At 37.6% G+C, this 19028-nt stretch overlaps 1 protein-coding gene across 1 annotated transcript in view; it reads left to right on the plus strand.

Annotated features, from left to right (window-relative positions):
* The first annotated feature begins 405 nt into the window (after positions 1 to 405).
* The window catches only part of LOC134678648 (protein obstructor-E-like), a 64256-nt gene continuing 45633 nt past the window's right edge, over positions 406 to 19028 (plus strand). The window contains exon 1 of the mRNA XM_063537296.1: positions 406 to 422. The gene's annotated coding sequence lies outside the window, so the exon portion shown is untranslated. The remainder of the gene's footprint in view (positions 423 to 19028) is intronic.

Genomic DNA, 19028 nt, shown 5'->3' on the forward strand with positions numbered 1-19028 from the left:
CACAAAAAAGTATATTACCAAACAAACTATTAAAAATAAACCGTTAAGGTAACGTATGAAAGTTGAATATAGAGCACCCGCTTTCCCGCTTATTGCACTTCGAGAACGAAACGGAAAAAAGCCGTTAAATTAAAAATGTGAGACGCGTACCGCCGATGAGCATGACAATTCATTCAAATGAACGCAAAGTTCAATGCACACGACAAAGATACACACCTGCTGAATTGAGGAGGTGTCTAATTAGTGTATTATCTTGGGGGCGGCCAGGTGCGTGGTTTGGTCGGTTATTACTAGCGAAACAAGAGTGGTGACTGGCGTTCACTTCACCTGCGCTGGCGTCAGTATCACTCAGTGAACAGACCCTGACGATTCCTTTCAGCCGCGTTTAAACTCGAACAGTATTTTCGTGAACGACCAACAACGTAAGTTTATTTTTTTTTAACGGCTTCCAGCGAGTGTTATTGTAATTTGCCTGTTATTTCAAGCATGTTAGATATGTAATGAAAGCTTTTAATTTGTTGTATTCGTAATTATAATAGCAACGTAAACTTTTACTTTGAAGTCCTCTCCACTCTGAGTGACGGCCTGCTACAAGGAATAACTTATCTCAACTTGAGATTCCTTATTTAACTTTACCTTTTGTGAAGCAGATATTAGCTGCTGTAATTACGGGCCATTTGATTTAATTACCCAAAGACTTTCTTGTTAGGAGGACGGCATCTAAGATTATAAATATTAAAATGTTAAATTCTTTATGTGTTATCTTTTCTCGTAGGTAATAGAAAGTCGTTAAATATATGTATTCTTTTATTATAATTTAGTTGCAAAGCGAATTTCACTATAGGTACCCAAACTACAATAATGAACATGTCAAAATAAATCGCTATTTACTCAGGAATACATTTTCCTTAAGTTCGTAGCAAATTTTTGTCCAATATTAAAACCGACTCATTTAATTTGCAACTAAGAATGTACCTAACTATTATCACGATTATTTGATTCAAGTTATACCGTTCAGAGAAATTTCCAGTAAATAGGCATGGTGCCGGAAAAATTATATACAAGATATAAACAAAATTATTCATGGAGATAATAAGAAAGTTAATGACTGCTAAATTATTCCGAAGATTAATTAACGTATTAAGTATCTTAAGAAATATTTTCACCGGGCACTTAGTACCCTACAGGGTGATTTCCGCGACATTGACCGTAAGGCATTTTTTAATTCATACTGTAGCTACAGTTACACCTTAGGTACTTAGATACTTTTAACCACATCACGGGTGAATTCAAGTTTTGTGACTGTCCCTAATAGGTATATCTAAATAGTTTAATAATGAATACCATTGGCCAGGAACATTTAAGACCAGTTTTTTATTAGAAAGTTCATAATTCATGGCAACACAAAATGTTAAATTGTAAAAAAAAATAGTTTTAAAATATATACAATACGCAAATAAAAATACATACATATATAACATTTTCCTCCAAAATAATCGTCTTAAATCTTGTTATGTACTTTGTAAAAAACAAAAAAGACGCGAAAGTACATTTTCCAAAATATGCGAAAAAAACTTAGTTTGCATTAGTAGAGGGCGAGCATTATAGTTACGAATGAACGTGTTTTTTATTACTTAATCTTCTTTTTAATTAATGGTCAACTTGTCAAACCGGCTGGCATACATTTGCAATTATTAAGTCAGAGATCAGCTGCTCGAGTTCTGTTAACAGACCCAGAAACTGTCGGCCCAATTCGAACTTTAAGGTACAATTAATAGATCTAGAAACGATATGTCAGTGTCATATGTGATGTTTCTTCAAATAAAACGTCACTTCACACTGAGACATCTAATCCATATCGTTTCTAGATCTATTAATTAACGTATCTTATCGTTCGAATCGGGCAGTCTGGCATAATCTTGTTTTACCCCTTTTTATCGACATTTGGTCATGTTTCCATACTCACCCTGTTCAAGTATCCATTAGGGCCACTAAACTTGCACCATTCACTAAACCCGGAGTTACCATGGTTACTAGTACAATTTGACACTGGGTTAACGGTTCAACCGGCTAACCCCGGGTTAGTGGGATGATGCAAGTGGCGCTTGTCGCACCCTTATGCCGAGACCACACTAACGGGAAACGCCGTTGTTTATGATATGGACGTTTTTCATACGGCCACACCGGGATCTAGCGATAATATATATATATATATATATATATATATAATAATACCTTTAAACGAGCAATTCTTGTATATTTGTTTATATATGGTTTGGGAATCGCGGAACGCGCTCTAACGATTTCGATGAAATTTGCTATATGGGGGTTTCTGGAAGCGATAAATCGATCTAGTTAGCTCTTATCCCTGGGAAAACGCGCATTTTTGAGTTTTTATATGTTTTCCGAACAGAGCTCGGTCGCCCAGATATTATATGATTATGGCATAAATATATGATTTGATTTCAGCGATTACTATATATTTTATATATTAGCGGCCCGCCCCGGCTTCGGACGGATTACACAACACCTTACCAAATTAACACCTAAACATTCCTCAAGAATCATTCTATTGATAGGTGTAAATCGCGTCCGTTCAGTAGTTTTTGAGTTTATCGCGAACATATACACAAATAGACAGATGCGGCGGGGGACTTTGTTTTATAAGGTGATAAAACCATATACCTATGCAATTGAGTCACCCCGACTTTTTTAACCGACTTCCAAATCCTGAAAGAGGAGGTTATCAACTCGGTTGTATGTTTTATTTTTAAAATTATACAAAAAAATACTGTCATGAGGTTAATTCATAACTGTCAAAATTTCCTTCTTAACTTACACCGACTGTAGCAATTGGTACCAAGACCGCGTGTGAGACTAAATAGACTTGTGTCAGTGTGGTCGCAGGCATGGCTCGTGCTCATTCAAGTCATTGCAGCAATGCCGGTGCATGCGCATGTGCAATATATGCAAAAAACGGTCTCGTTACGTGTTTCCGGTTTGATAATTTTAAAGTATTCCAATCAGATTGGAATGCCAGCTGGTTACTATTGGAATACTGGTTACTACTTGAAATTTGAAGAATGTATCTGTCATCCGTATTTTGGTTTGGCGTTTAGCTTAGTATTTCCTTGACAGTTCCTTCTGATTTCGGTGGTGTGTAGCTTACAGCCGTTGCTCATCTTGCTAATTTAGAGGTGGTCCGTGTCATAACATATTCATATTTTAAGTTAAAAATATGGCGGCAAAGTGGCGACTAAGTACTGCAAAGGGAAGCATATTTTTCGAGTGCAAGGTATAATGGCAATATAACAGAATGCATTAAGCAGAGGTAACTATAATGTTTTACTGAAGTTAATTAATATTCAATTATGATCTATTTAAACTGTTTAAGTCTTTTTAGGGTTCCGTACCTCAAAAGGAAAAAATGGAACCCTTATAGGATCACTTGTGCGTCTGTCTGTCTGTCCGTCTGATACAGCCTATTTTCTCGGAAACTACTGGACCAATAAAGTTAAAATTTAGTACACATGTGTAAATTAGTGACCCAGAGATGGACATATTTTTTTAACATTTTAAAATACATAGACCAGGTTCGAAGTTATTTAAGAAAATAGCCAAAAAATGACCATCCCCCCCTTTATCTCCGAAACTACTGCACCTAAAATTTTGAAAAAAATACTCAAAATAGTTCTTTACCTATAGATGACAGGAAAACCTATTAGAAATGTGCAGTCAAGCGTAAGTCGGACTTATGTACGGAACCCTAGAAACGCGAGTCCTACTCGCACTTGACCGGTTTTTTTCTTTAAGATTGTGTGAAGTAATTTTTTGTTAAAGACGATGTCAAATCAGTTCTTTTTTGCCAAGTTTATCATTGTTCACCAGACAATAGAGATCTTGCAAACCCGCTACTCAGCCGATTTTACCCGATTAGCGGACCCACCACACCACTTTCACTCGGCATTATGTGAACCGTGACATAACTGCGTGTGAACGGTGACGTCGCGTCGCGGTGTTAATCAAGAGTGTTCTGTGCACGATGAACAATTACGAGTGGAGCTTTTTGGAACCATCAACTAGAGATGCCCCGAATAGTGAATTTGGCCGAATACCGAATATTCGGAATAACATGCGAACATTTCGAGTCACAATTATTATGAAAACTGTTCGCGAACAAAGCACAACGTTTGCTAAGTTATATTTTTATGTTGAACAGAATTAATGTATGTAGTTAGAGTCAATCAAATCAGATCCATCATAAAAATAAAATATTTAGTAATCAACAAATTCTCAAAAACTTGCCTGTGTATTTAACTACTTTCCAAAAACACATTAAATATGAAATATACCTAGTGTTTGGTTATTTTTTTGTGTATTTTTTTAGGTAGGTGCAACAGATATTCGGTATTCGTCCAAATGGTAGGCAACACCGAATATTAAATAACGTGGCCGAATAGGCCGAACCTTTTTTCGGACTTATTTGTTGCAAATTAGCTCTTACATTACGAAAAGATAAGGTGTAAAAAACTATCTAGTATAATACTCGTAGCATGGATTAGGGAGAATTGTTCAGAAAATGTTAATTCGATTGTATGAGAGCGTTTTTCTGACGATTAAATAAATACATACTTTCAACAAATGAGTACGTAACTGACTCCTTGTTGACACTAGAATGTATTTCAAGTATTTTACCTTCATCATTTTCATCAACGATTTCCCTGATGCATTATCTTACGTTTGTTGTTCGTCGCTCTACCCACGTCAGTGACGTCACCCTTGGACCAAATTCGACATGTACAATTGTCAGATTTCGCATCCACGTCAAATCAACAGTTGATTTTATTGCATGTACTGAGTGTTGATTCCATCAACGGTGGATAATAACATTTGGTACAACCAAAACTCAACTCTAAACTAAGGGTGGTTCGGTTTGGTTTGCTTGTCACCCTAACTGTGGATTGTTAATGTCAAATTTTGACATTGTACGTATTCGATAACTTATGATTTTTCCCACATCAACGGGAGATCAACACGATACGTCAAACGTCGCTTGTCGAATAGGGGTCCTTATACCCTTTGCATCAAATACGTGATGGTTATACAACCGTGTCACGTGCCCCCCCCCTCCTCCTCCTCTATTAATGTTCTGATTAAGTTCCGTGATTAGACACGGACATCGGAAACGGATCCAAATAGACATCAAAGGGAGGCAATTACCTAAAATATAAACCCCCTCGGGTTTTCATTGCACGGTCACATAACAACAACGACAATATGGGCCATTATTTTTAAGTTGTACCTACACTATACCTATTTAACTAGTTTTACCATTTTTATTTAGTAATGAGTAAATTTTAGTATTTATTAATGTAAGTAGGTACATTGATTGATTGTAGATACATTGACTTCACCAAACTTCCAATAAAAAGTAACCTAAAATTAAAACTACCTACAAAACTAAAACTAAACCTAAAAAAATACTACCTAAAAATCTATATCTAGAGAGGGCCCCTGGGGCATAGTGCCAAGAATGCTGGCAGCATTTCCTCGCTGGATAGCAACGCTTATGCGTTGAGCGAGGAAGCTGCCAGCTCTTTTGCTCTAAAGTAATAAGATAAATTATCTTATTACTAGATAGGTACTCAGAATCACGAAATAAATTATTAATAGGCACTCGGAATCACGAGCTTTTTTGATCTTAACAGGAAAATAAAAGTATCCCTAGATTACAATTTAAATTAAATTCCGTTATCGTTTTTCATTGACTTATAGTTCGTTTTTTTTAACATTAGATATAAGGTAAACAATCTTGAGGTGTCTTTTAATTGAAAAACACATTTTAAAAATAAGTTACGGGAATATGTAACAATTATGAATCTAATACGATCATTTATATTCTTCTGCTTTCATAAGTAATAGTTTTTGATTTTTAAAAAGCGTTTTTCAATTAAAAGACATGTTAAGATCGCTTACCTTCTTGCAAGTTCTTTCTAATGCTAAAAAAAATATATGACTTATGGTCATGCGGTAACGGAATGGAATGATAGCAAAATCTAGGTATGGAAATTTAGGTACACTTTTTTATTACAATTAGGATCAAAAGAGCTCGGGATTCTGCAAAGATATAAAATAACAAACTCACCCACATAAATAAATTGGCCCATTTATGTAATGGCTCCTCTACACGATGGGCTAGCGCTGGCCACTCCAAGGGACGCAGCCATGCGGTAGAATGAGATAGCAATATCACTTGCTCGCATAAATGCGTCCCTTGGAGTGGCTGGCGTTGGCCCATCGTGCAGAGGAGCCATAACACGCTTAAAAATAACGTCCATGTCTATCCAAATCGACATGTCATTGTCAATGATTTAGAAATAAAATTAGTTCGGGATTATATCTATGTAGAATAATTGTATCTAGGTTACGTAGGTTTTTGCTGTAAAATTCCCGTCAAATTTTAGGATAATATATCCGAAAACCATTAACGATTATCCCATTTTTTACGAGAACGACCTATCACGGTCTATTGTGAAAAATATAGGTTAGGGCAGGTGCATGTGACATTGCTTACCCAGCCTAGCGCTACGTCTTACGTAGGCGAACAACGCGCGAACGCGGCGCGGCGCGGCGCGGCGAAATCAATCCTTTGATGCCCATAGAAGTGTCCTACGTAAGCGATCTCGTTGCGAACGCGGTGCGGCGCGATTTGCACGCGAATGTCAGGCGCCGCGTTCGCGCGTTGTTCGCCTACGTAAGACGTAGCGTAGGAGAGTCGAACGCTCCCTGAAGATTTTGGTGATTTTGGTGAACAATTTGCTTCAAGATTCTAAACCACTCAAATCTTCAACAGAGCCCTATAAATCTAAGTCGAGTTTTAATAAGGTGTGTTCGGGTAATTACGAATGTCGAAAACCGTTGGATAATTCCGAAAACGGACTCGTATTATGATGGAATTTTGGGTCATTTTCATCTGATTTTCGGAATTATCCGACATACGAAATTACAGGAATACACCTTACCTATAAGTTTTTCGACTCGGCTTTGGGCATGTAAAGATCATATTATATTATTAGATATTATGATTTGTGTGTTTAAGTAGTGACTCTACTGCATACATATATGAATTATTATAATATAAGTATATAAAAAAGTGACTAAACCGTCCAGTGGCCGAGGTTGGATTTGAACCGACGTCTTAAGGCTCCTCTTCACGTTGGGCCAACGCCAACGCCAACGAGGGACGCAGCCATGCGGTAGAACGAGATAGCAATATCACTTGCTCCCTCTAACGCATAAATGCGTCCCTCGTTGGCGTTGGCGTTGGCCCAACGTGTAGAGGAGCCTTTAGGCCCACTTGCACCATCCCACTAATTTGGGCCTCTGGAGTTACGCGGTTTAACCGTCACCCCAGTGTCAAATTGTACTTGTAACATGGTAACTCCAGATTTAACCGCTTAACCCAAGGCCAGTAGAATGGTGCAAATGGGCCTTAGTCGGCAGCTTACGGGGAAAATGCCCTGGATTATTAGGCCTTCGACTCACTTGCACTTTACCCGCAATAGGAATTAATGCCCGGTAAGAATCGGGCGTTTATTATCCACGTGCCGTCCACCATACAAAATTATAGCCAAGGAAATTAGAATCTTGTTGTTTTTTCAATTGGGTTCATTTTCATTTGTTGTGTAAAGCATTGTGTACCTTTTTGAAACGAGAAGGACTTATGTACAGAGTAAGATACGATAATGTTAGACGTTTTGGACTTGGTAGCCCAAGCTGACGAACAAAGGGCGCGAGGAAAGGTGCCCGTCAGATGTTATTGTTGGTTTTAAACTTAATTGGTTCGACCCAGATCTGTGATCGGTGAAAATTTGGGGATAGGAGCAAATATAGCGTTTTATCGTCAGCTTGACAGTTGCTTGTTACGATAATTTGGTGAAAAACGTTGTTTTCGAACTGCAATATAGGGATTTTTACAAGATTTTGTAATATAATGACCAGTTTTCAGTTATAACTGCTAACGGCCACTTGCACCATCCCACTAATACGGGGTTAACCCTGTGTCAAATTGTATCGGTAACCATGGTAACGCTAGGTTAAAGGATACTACACACACACTAAACCGGGCCGTGCGTTATACGATATGTCACTTTCTATGACGGTTGACGGGGTAACCTGTTGCCTTCACAAACAATTTACGTAAATAACTGTCCTGTAACTTTAAAACAAATACTTATTTGAATCGCGATCTCGCTTTAAGGATGACTCACGCTAGACTGGGCCGGGGCTTCCGAGTTGCCGGATAGCGGGCCGACAGTATCCAATGAGGATTACCTTCACATCTGACTGTAAAAAAATTCCGGCGTTTCGTTTTCTACGGAAAGCACCACGTGACCACCGATCAGACGTCATAGAAAATGACAGTTTGGACGCCCGGTCCGGGCACGGCCCGGTCTAGCGTGAGTCATCCTTTACCCCTTCAGCTTATGGACTTACTGTCCTCACTGAATATTCTTATTTCGCGAACAAAAGATTTAACTTAGCGTCTAAACAGTTTAAGACATCTTTAAGCCAAAGCTCGTCTTAAGGTATTTTGGAGACTTATTATTGTAATGGCCGTCGCGTCCCCCTATTCTCAGAATTACGCCAACATTCTGCAATTTATGAAATCGGTATCTTTGTACTTTGTTACTAAGAAAATTCAAAAAAAAAACCGGGCAAGTGCGAGTCGGACTCGCGCACGAAGGGTTCCGTACCATAATGCAAAAAAAAAAACATAAAAAACGGTCACCCATCCAAGTACTGACCACTCCCGACGTTGCTTAACTTTGGTCAAAAATCACGTTTGTTGTATGGGAGCCCCATTTAAATCTTTATTTTATTCTGTTTTTAGTATTTGTTGTTATAGCAGCAACAGAAATACATCATCTGTGAAAATTTCAACTGTCTAGCTACCACGGTTCGTGAGATACAGCCTGGTGACAGACGGACGGACGGACGGACGGACGGACAGCGAAGTCTTAGTAATAGGGTCCCGTTTTACCCTTTGGGTACGGAACCCTAAAAAATTACGTGTTTTGCTTTGTAGATACAATAGGTACCTACATGGAGAGCATAGCGATATTGTCTCCGTCCTAGCGATCGACCATGCAAATTTCAAAAGGCCGTTCTTATATTTATTATACACCTGCAATATTTAGATTGAATTAAAAGAAATATGTGAGGTACAGTCACCACACGGGAATGTTACGCCATTTCGGGTTCTAGCTAAATTGGACACTCCATAGAGAAAGTATGGAAAAACCAATTTAGCTTGGACCATAAATGGCGTAATAATCGCGGAGCGTGATGGTACCTACATCGACACTTCTCACATATTTGTATAACAGCGTCTTATATTATCAAACACAATTCCTGTTTTTGTCATATAAAATTTAAGGGTAGGTGAAGGAATACGTTAAACCATCTTATAAGTACCTTTAAACGAGCATATTATATTTCAATACATATTTTGGGGATCTCAGCATGGGGTGATCTCAACGGCTTTAACGATTTCGATGAAATTTGCGATTTTTAACAGCGTAACATATTATTGCAGGCGACTGTACTCATGAAATTTTCGCACTGATAAAATTATTAAAAACGTTTTATCTGGGAGTTATATGTATGTCCACTCCTAAAACGTTTTTAATATTTTATCTGTGGGAAAATTTTATGACTAGAGTCGGACCAAGAAAAGTCTGCAGCGGGTTTGATAGCCCACGCAGTGCAAGTGTCATTTATACGTCATAATTTCATAGAAGTTTGACGTTTAAAATAACACGTGAACTGCGTGGGCTATCAAATCCGCTGCTGACTTTTCATGGACTGACTCTACATACATGTTTCTTGTTATGAACATAAAAACACGATATCGTGCACATTAGGATTGTCACATGACATACTCTACATCATTATCAATGCAATTTCCTTACGATTGTCTTTACTTATGTTATGAGTTATGTTCCTATTTTGTTACTATCATATCTCACGTTTTTATTCTTAGGCTTTAACAATGCGTTACATTTCTAACACGATCATTTATGCGTAAATGATACCAATTCCTTTTTCTGGCATTTGACTGATTTGACTGGTAATATGAGACAGATGGAATACATTTTTTCTTCACATATGTATCTCAATACAGGATGCTCTTAAAAAAAGACCAAATAGGAAATTAATTCATACTACAGGGACTTCTCAAATGGAATTGCGATTACATAAAAAAATCAAACCCTCCATAAATTTTTGTGGTCGTAATGAAATTGTATGTATCGAATGTACCGAATGTTTATCAGTAAACCTATTCGCGCAAACTTGTAATCTGATTACCTCTACCTATATTAGCTTCCCACTGGTTTAAAAATCCTAACACAATACGTATAGCGCTTTTATAAATCGAAAGAATACTTTTATTAGGTACCTAAAATAATACGGTTTTCAACAATACAAAAACACCAAACTACCTTTAAAGCTTCCTGTATTAAGTTGATTTCAAAACCAACACCAGTTGGAATAGTGTTTGCAGACAACAAAGGAATAAAAGTGTTCTCCGCAATCCTTTGATACCTCAGAAAAGTCTAGACGACAGGGACGCGGCGAAATGTCATATTATTCTTTATAAACTGTTTTATACAGGAAACGGCGGAACTGTAGAATAAATAAACAGTACCACAGACAACCCTTTAAGGCTTGTGTTATGTTAACGAAGGTAATAAAACTAAAAATAAGTAGATTAATACTTACGTATTTACGTATTTTTTTACGTACTTGGGAGGACCGGCTGGTGGCCGCCCGGTAGGTCGGCCCAGATACCGCTGGGGAGACAGTGTGGAAGCGGATCTGCGTCAGCTTCAAGCCGATAATTGGCAAAAAAAGGCGCAGTATCGGGAAAAGTGGCGCGCTCTCGTTTCGGAGGCTATTTTAGACGCTCTTTGGGTCGCTGTGCCATATTAGTTAATTATGTAGATTCATATTTAGGTTTTTTAATTCTGCTGAGTCTTCATTTTCCCCACGTTTGTCCCGGCTTTTAATCACGGCTCGGATCATGCCTCGTGTGCATTATCACGCATGTTTTAATTAATTAAGTGCTTCATTTAATTAATTAGGCTTAAATGAGCTTAGGATGAGGAAACTAATTCCAAGAATTGGCGGCGGCGGCGCCAGTTTCCACGAAAGCGACCGCCATCTGAACTTTCAACCCAGACAAGAAATTAGGTCTTATTGAGATTAGTCTGGCTTCCTCGCGACATCGTACATACGTTATGAAAAACTCATTGGTAACTCATTCTATAAATAAGTTGGCACTTGACGAGATTATTAAGTAGGTGTATATTGTGTCTATTGTGATTGCATTGCGTTGGCGTTCCATTCATAGTTACTTGAATGGGCGGGACCGATCTGTCCACCGCAAAGAAGATCGACATTTGAATGGTATAGGTTGATCTCTATTTGATCACTAGTTGGGCTGATTTTTATTTTTGTTACCGTAAAATGGGGTGAGTTGGGACAAATCTGAAGTTCAAATCTCAATCCAAGTTTATTTTTATATTTGGCACATTCATTTATATACTTGAAAAGTGTTCCGGTAGTATGAATTTTAGCTTTTCAATGATAATCCGTTTCATTTCATAGAGTCGACGATAAATATAAAATAGTAGAAAATCCCAGCTTACCCCGCAGTTGGGGTTAGGGGGGACAGGAATTGAGTGAGATGGGACAATTGCAAGAATTGACACAATATTACAATTGCAATAGCTTTGTGTGTGATAACAGTAAGCTATTATGTGATGTCAAATTGAGATCAATTTGTATAGTTTGAATGCACCTCCAGGCGCACACTTACACATCATAAGTTGGTCAAGCGTTATGTCATATGTGACGCAATGAGCGAGTAAGGTCGACCCGTGCATGCTAACAAATTCAACCGGTATTCTTAGGGCCACAAAACCGTTAACCCAGAGTCAAATTGTACTGATAATCATGGCAACTCCAGGTTCAACCGGTTAACTCCGGTTAGTAAGATGGTGCAAGAGGCGCTAACGCGGTTGTGACGGATACGGTCTCAGTTGGTCGGTGTGAACTAAAACCGTAACAGACGTTATTATAGTCCTACGGTTATACATATGTAGTAGTAGAGTAGTAACTCATTTTAACACAGACAACACAGTTGATCGTAATGTGGAACTTATTGAATCGCTTTTTGGCTCATAATCATTTATTATTAAACCCACGTGCCTTCATTATAATTTTCGCACTTGTGCGGTATTGTTATAATTATTGAAATAGTGCGCCAATTTATTCGTTGGCCGAATATTACAGGGTTCTATGTTTCACTTTTATCGAACTGTGAACATTGTCATTGAGACATTAAGTCAAATTTCAACTAAATTAAAAATGTAACATTTATTATTGTACTTTTACTAATTTAACAAATAAAGTAAAATATTTTTTACTTGCAAGTGTGTTACAAAACGTCATACGAAACACGTGTGCTCGCCGGGCTAGCACATGATTGGTGCGACAGTATCTCGCGGCGAGACAGACTACCCGACCCGTCCCTCTTTTGTTAACATTGTAAAAGACGGGTATTCTATGTCGCCGCGACATACTGTCGCGCCAATCTAAGCCTACTGGGCCCTATTTCACCAACGTGACAAATGTCGCATTTGTCGACATCACTGTTACTGACGTCACAGGCCTCCATAGGCTACGGTAACCGCTTACCATCAGACGGGCGGTGTGGTTGTTTGCCACCAATATGTTAATTAAAAAAAAACTCCACTATATCGCCAGTTAATAAGTACTTCTTTTGCGAAGCTAATGACAATTGTCACAAGAAATACGACAATTGTCACCAAATTCCGACACAGAACTCATTTGCTGTCAAGAATTGCCGAAAGTTCTTTGAAATCTTGTGACAATTGTCATCATTATCATCATAAACATCACAAGAGAAATACCTGTTTTTTGCCGATATAATAAAGTATTTTTAAATAATACAATGATGGTGACAAACAGGAATAGGGCCCGCCCGATGGTAAGCGATAACCGTAGCCCATGGATGCCTGTGACGTCAGCAACAATGAGACTTGTCGAATTGTCGCACCTGTCACGTTGGTGAAATAGGGGCCTGGTCATTACACACATCGGTTTTTATCTCGCGTGCACAATATTATATCGCCTGGAGTGTAATGACCAACGTATATAGCACACTTGTATTATAGTACGCATTATGTATGCCGGTTCATCAATTATCATACGTTGGTCAACCAATGTTGTAATGTAACCATCGTAAATGGAATAGACAATGGTCCGTGCAGAAGTGCCGAAACTAACCAAACAGATTTCGCAACATTTAATGCTAGAGTGGTGACAAGGAGGCAATAGTTATTTGTTTTACAAGGGGGCAAAGTTGTTGTTTAACCGCTCGTGCTAATATTGATAACCGAGCAAGCGAAAGCTTACAAAATTGAACCACGTGCGTAGCGAGTAGGTATTTGAAAAAAAGTCATGATGTTATTACTAACTTTGTATAGTGAATGACCCCATCTTAATTTAACATAGAAGTAGCCAAGCAACAGAATATTATTAAATCATCTCTATTGCAGTATACCACGTAGTTAACAAATAACGATGGTTTCTCACATACGAAATCATCCAAATTACCAGATTGGCCAACATAATAGTAAAAATCATCAACGATAAAGGTCAATTGCTTGTAAACTTGATTGTATCTCGTTTGTTTTTGGGCGATTACACTGCCATTCGTTGCTTTCTAAAGCTCACAACTTGCGATTGGACGTTTAGGAAAAACGACCTTAGCTGTTAACGAACAAAGTAGGAAGTTGAGAATTATTTTTAAGATAGTTTCGACGTTGAGAAAGTTATTAGCTGTTATAGAAAAATGTTAGGAAACAAGCGATTACGTTGGAACAATGGATTGGAAAAACATCTTTAAACTCGCTTTGAATCTTGTTTGTGAGTGTTTCTAAGACTGTTGTAAGTGTTTGATGATCCCGGACGTTAACATTTATAGTTGTAATGTAGATCTAGTTGATCTCTAAATCGTCTCTAGATCTTGTGATTATCTCGAATTCGAATAAGCCTGTCAGTGTTTAGACTTTTATTTCTTTAGATCTCGAATATATAATTTCTGGGTCGTGATCCAAAACCACTTTTTCTGACTCTGTAAATAATTTTAATTATTTTATTTTTCAAGTAGAATTTATCTTATACTAAGCAATCATGGCCACCCTTTTGACACACGCTGTATGGAAAGCGACAAGACGTCATATTAAGGGTCGGTTGCACCAAACTGTTCGTATCGTTAAAGAGTTCGCTAAATTTGTATGTATGAAAAGTTTCATAGTAAAGCGCGGAGGCGCGCCGGCTGACGTTGATAAGTCCGTCAAATGTGGTTGGTGCAACTGGCCCTAAGACCAAATTGTATGCCACTAGGCACACTAGGTGCTTGTTTGCCACTGGCGTTAAAAGTAACAATGTACAGTATTGGCATCTGGTTGATCAGGTTTTGTTAACAGTTATTTTAATTAAACAAATGAGTACGTAAAACTGGTAACCCGAACAAATTTCACGATACTCAAACATGCAATCTCATATTAGCAATGAATAATCAATATTCACATTGCGCAATTGACAAGCAAATTAATACGCGCAGTTGATGTTTTATTAATGATGTCGATTTGAACACATAATAATTATGCATATGGCCGCGTTTTCTGAACAGTTAAAACAGTAAGTTCACTTTACATATACTTTAATGCGTGTAGAGTGCGTGTATATATGTGCGTGTATACACCCTGGCTAAGAAGCGAAGGTCCCTGCTTTGAATTTAGGTAAGGACATTAATTTGTCCTTATTAGAGATATTTGTTCTTGTGTTATGGATTGTTGTCTTTGTATTAAAGTATTTATCATAAGATATATACAGAGGTATTACTAAAATAAATTAATAACTAGTTTAAATCTAAAATAGACCCTTAAAAAAATATATCTTCGTCTAGTAGTCTAGTACCCGCAACACAAGCCTTATTGAGCTTACTGTGAGAATAAGTCGATTTTTGTAAGTGTGCCATAAATGTTTATTAATTTTTTATTCATTAAAAATATATATACACATTTTTCTAATTTTTGGAATAATACTAAATATGCGAGCAATTTTGGCGTTAGCAATTAACAATTTAGGAGCTGTTAGTTAAGTAACTAACTGGTATTTAATTTGGGCGACAAAACAGACTTTTACTTACTTTATGTTTCTGCATTCTTTGTGGTTGTCATGGATTGCGGATATTACATGATTTGATGATTCCGTTATGTCATTTTAACCGCTTTGTCTATTTATAAAAAGCCATCTGTGTGGAACAGTAAATATTTTTTACGCAGGCTGTTAAAATATTTGGATGTACCTATTGTACATAAGTGTACGCAATCTACACGCAGTATAAAGGGCACTTACTGTTTTAACTGCGAAGACTTCAATGGGAAATCCTATTTTTAAGTAAGATTTTACTAAGTTTAAGTAGCCGGAACCTAACCTTTAATACCGGACTGGGCCAGCCGGCCATGTCTGCCGCATGCACCTTCGCATCAACAGAAATGTGGCAAAATAGGTATAGTCGCGATCTTAGTGTCGAAAGATGGGCGAGGAGCTGGCAGGCCCAGGCGAAGATGACGAAAACTTTCTAGGGTGGCTAAGCGTGGCTGTGAAAACTTAATCATTCAAATAAGTTTATTATATAAACATCAACTAAATAGTCCATGTAAATAGCTCATTTTTAACGTCTCAAAAATACATGACTTGACTATAAATACAAAGGACGTTGCCCTCTACTCCGTCTTGGCTAAACGAGACTTTGATCTCGCTTCGTTAAAAAGAAAACTGGGAGGTGTTTTTATTAATAAACCGCTCCTTTGTGGTCCGCGGGCCCTACTTATAGTGCAGGGTCCGAGTAGAGTTGCGATGACCTCATTGTACTTTTATACGATATCGGTGTTATATAAGCGTACATTGTAGAATCCCAAACGGTAAGGTTTCTGCTGATATAATATCTCAATCACTCATCATGGCGTATATAAAATAAAAATAAATGTTTGTAAAACTTTGTTACTTACAGACAAATAATTTAACTAAATACTTATGAACAAAAATAAAAAGTATTATATTAACATGCGTTAGAATATTTTAACATAATTAGGGTGAGTGATTCAATATTTAACTAAATTTAACGTACAAACTGGTAAGTACCTATAATATTTCAATGTTCTGATTAAAATGAATATACCTAGTACAATAAAATAAATCGAGGGTTAATTGAATATTAAAGTACAGGAAATTTTTTATCTCACAATATGTAAGCATAAAACACATTGAATGCTTAAATTATTACCGCTAAATGTGCTCTGTATGTTTTTTTTGCTGTTCAACACAGCAGAGGCAGACCAAAAGGATCTGTCTCTCGGACTATAATATTTTAGTGTTCGTATCGCAAGCATTTTGCTGTTTTTTGTACAGTATATTCATTTGTGAGTTTTAAATTAATAAAACCTACCGCTTATGCTTTATGCTTTTAAGCGCTTTCCATATAAAATCTAAGTGGAGAAAAATTATTTCATTAGTCTTCAAAGTAATCATGGTTTTGGGTTAGAATAAATTATTAGATTTACTACATTAATAAAATAACTGCTTTGTCTGATTTAGTGCGCTTTTTTTACAGACACTTTAGAATTTAGATTATTGAATTATTTTTTATATACCGAAATAGATATCATTCACCAAAGAAAAACTGACTAAGTCCACCGGTGGCCAAGGCGGGAAAATATTACATAAAATAATTTGATTTATTCCCTAGTCGAATTATTTTTTCTTTGACATTCTACTCCGAAAGCAACGAACCCATGTGTGATGAAATACTGATTTGATTACTGCGTTCCGAAGTTTGAACATCCTTGTTGGTTATTACTCAAAGGATTGAATAGTCAGATGTCATACCTACACCAAAAAACCTAATTAGTTCATAAACACAGTTTCATGGATGTACATATTTTGCCGCCAAAGCTATTTTTCCCATAATAAATCCTAACCTAATTCCTGCAGCTCAATTTACTAGACAAAGCTGAAGGACTGCTGTTATAAGGTTTGATTATTATTGCCAACGAACTAAGCAACCACGTCTAACTAGAGCACATAATAAATAATAATACTAGGTACAGAAGACTCACTCTCTAACAAAACGCGTCTGTCACGATCAGCACAGATATGGCCGCTAGGTGGCGACAGCGCCACGCGCGGCTTATGGCAAACACCAAAATTGGGGTCGAACGGATGTACTTTTAGCTACCTGTAGCAAAACGACGAAATCGCGGAGTGAGCCACGCCTGACTAGAGCTCAATAATGACCCCCCGGGATTGTGTCGCTCGCGAAAAGGAAAAGTGACTTTGATGCATTATCACATACATTTTGTATGGACCGTCACAAAACTGACACCCAAAAAGTGTACTTCGTTCTTTGTCTCATTCAATTGTACCTAGGTACTCGTGATTCTGTATCTAAGTAACCCAAAAACTGATGGTTTTTCTGAAAACTCCCTTATAGGTATTCATTCAGTCGCTGCTAATATTATATAGTCTGGTCCATAAAGCATACGGAAATATGAGTCCATCTCGTATCCATTAGTTAGATGTACTAATTACGTTTTAAGCGCGTTTGCGCCACCGACGGCTTTCACGACGGTTTGCGAAATGTTTTTTTCCGAGGACGCGCCGTGAATCGTGATGCAACTTGCGTCTCTATGCGTGCCGGACGTTGACATACGGATTCTCGAAATAGTAGGGAAACATGGATTAAGAACATTTTTCTTCACATTAAATCGTACAATTTAGAAAGTTTTTTTCTGATCGGCGGCCTGGCCAAGGTGACAATCGCTTCGTATCGTATCATACTAATATTGGAGTATGATAGAGATGTGGCGTCTCCTCTAGCTGTCACTGCCAACGTCATGCCATAATAATCTAACAGATGGCGTTAGGGAGCTTTAGAACGCACAAACTGCTAAGAAGATACTACGTCTAGAACGCAATTAGTATGAGAGACCTACATCGCGCTTACGGAGTTATAATATCAGTTTCTATATATATAACTTCCGACTTACTCTCAATGGACTTCGGTCCCCAGGCATAACACCCGCTTGGAGAGAGTACTCTTTATTGCTTCTTTACCTTCTACAGTGGAATTTGTAAATTTGATGTAAATAATATTGTAAATATATTTGTAAATACTCTCCGCGTCTTCTCTTGTACATGACATAGTTTCTCCTAGTTATACTATCCACAGAGAGACACAAAGCGATTCGATGGCGAAGCGCAAGTGATCGTCACCTTATGGCTAGGTTGCCAGGTCCTGTAGTGTAAGTAGACAACAAACCTATTGGTAACGCTACGTAGCGAACGAAACGTAACTGTCACTGTCACATTAATATGGAAGAGTGATAAAGAGACAAAGCGATACGATAGCGAAACTCAAGCAATCGTCACCTTGGCTAGGCCGCCAGTGTTACCATATACCAATAGCTTATCGTTTGCTTGACCATTTATCCTAAAATTCCAGAAGCATGACTGTTTAGCCGGACACGCCAATTTTACGACGAGTGTATCAAGTAGGCAAGGCACATACATATTTTACATATGTACATAATTCTAGAATCGGCTAGATCCTATGTGTTCAAGTAGAAATAGAGGGCATAATGCAAGGTCAGAGCATTGTCTTGTATCAGAAACGCTCACGTATGCACTAGTATATACGTATATCTATCTAGATATGTACCTACTGGTTTCACCGGTTTGCTATTATTGAGATGTAGCCTGACATATAACAGGTGCTGGTACATTCCATATCTGAATATAAAAAAATACCTGGCTAAGATTTTTTGGTGGTGTTATTTTACATAGACATTGACCACCCTAACTTTTGC

The sequence above is a fragment of the Cydia fagiglandana genome, chromosome Z (genome assembly GCF_963556715.1).
Source record: "Cydia fagiglandana chromosome Z, ilCydFagi1.1, whole genome shotgun sequence".
NCBI lineage: Eukaryota > Metazoa > Arthropoda > Insecta > Lepidoptera > Tortricidae > Cydia > Cydia fagiglandana.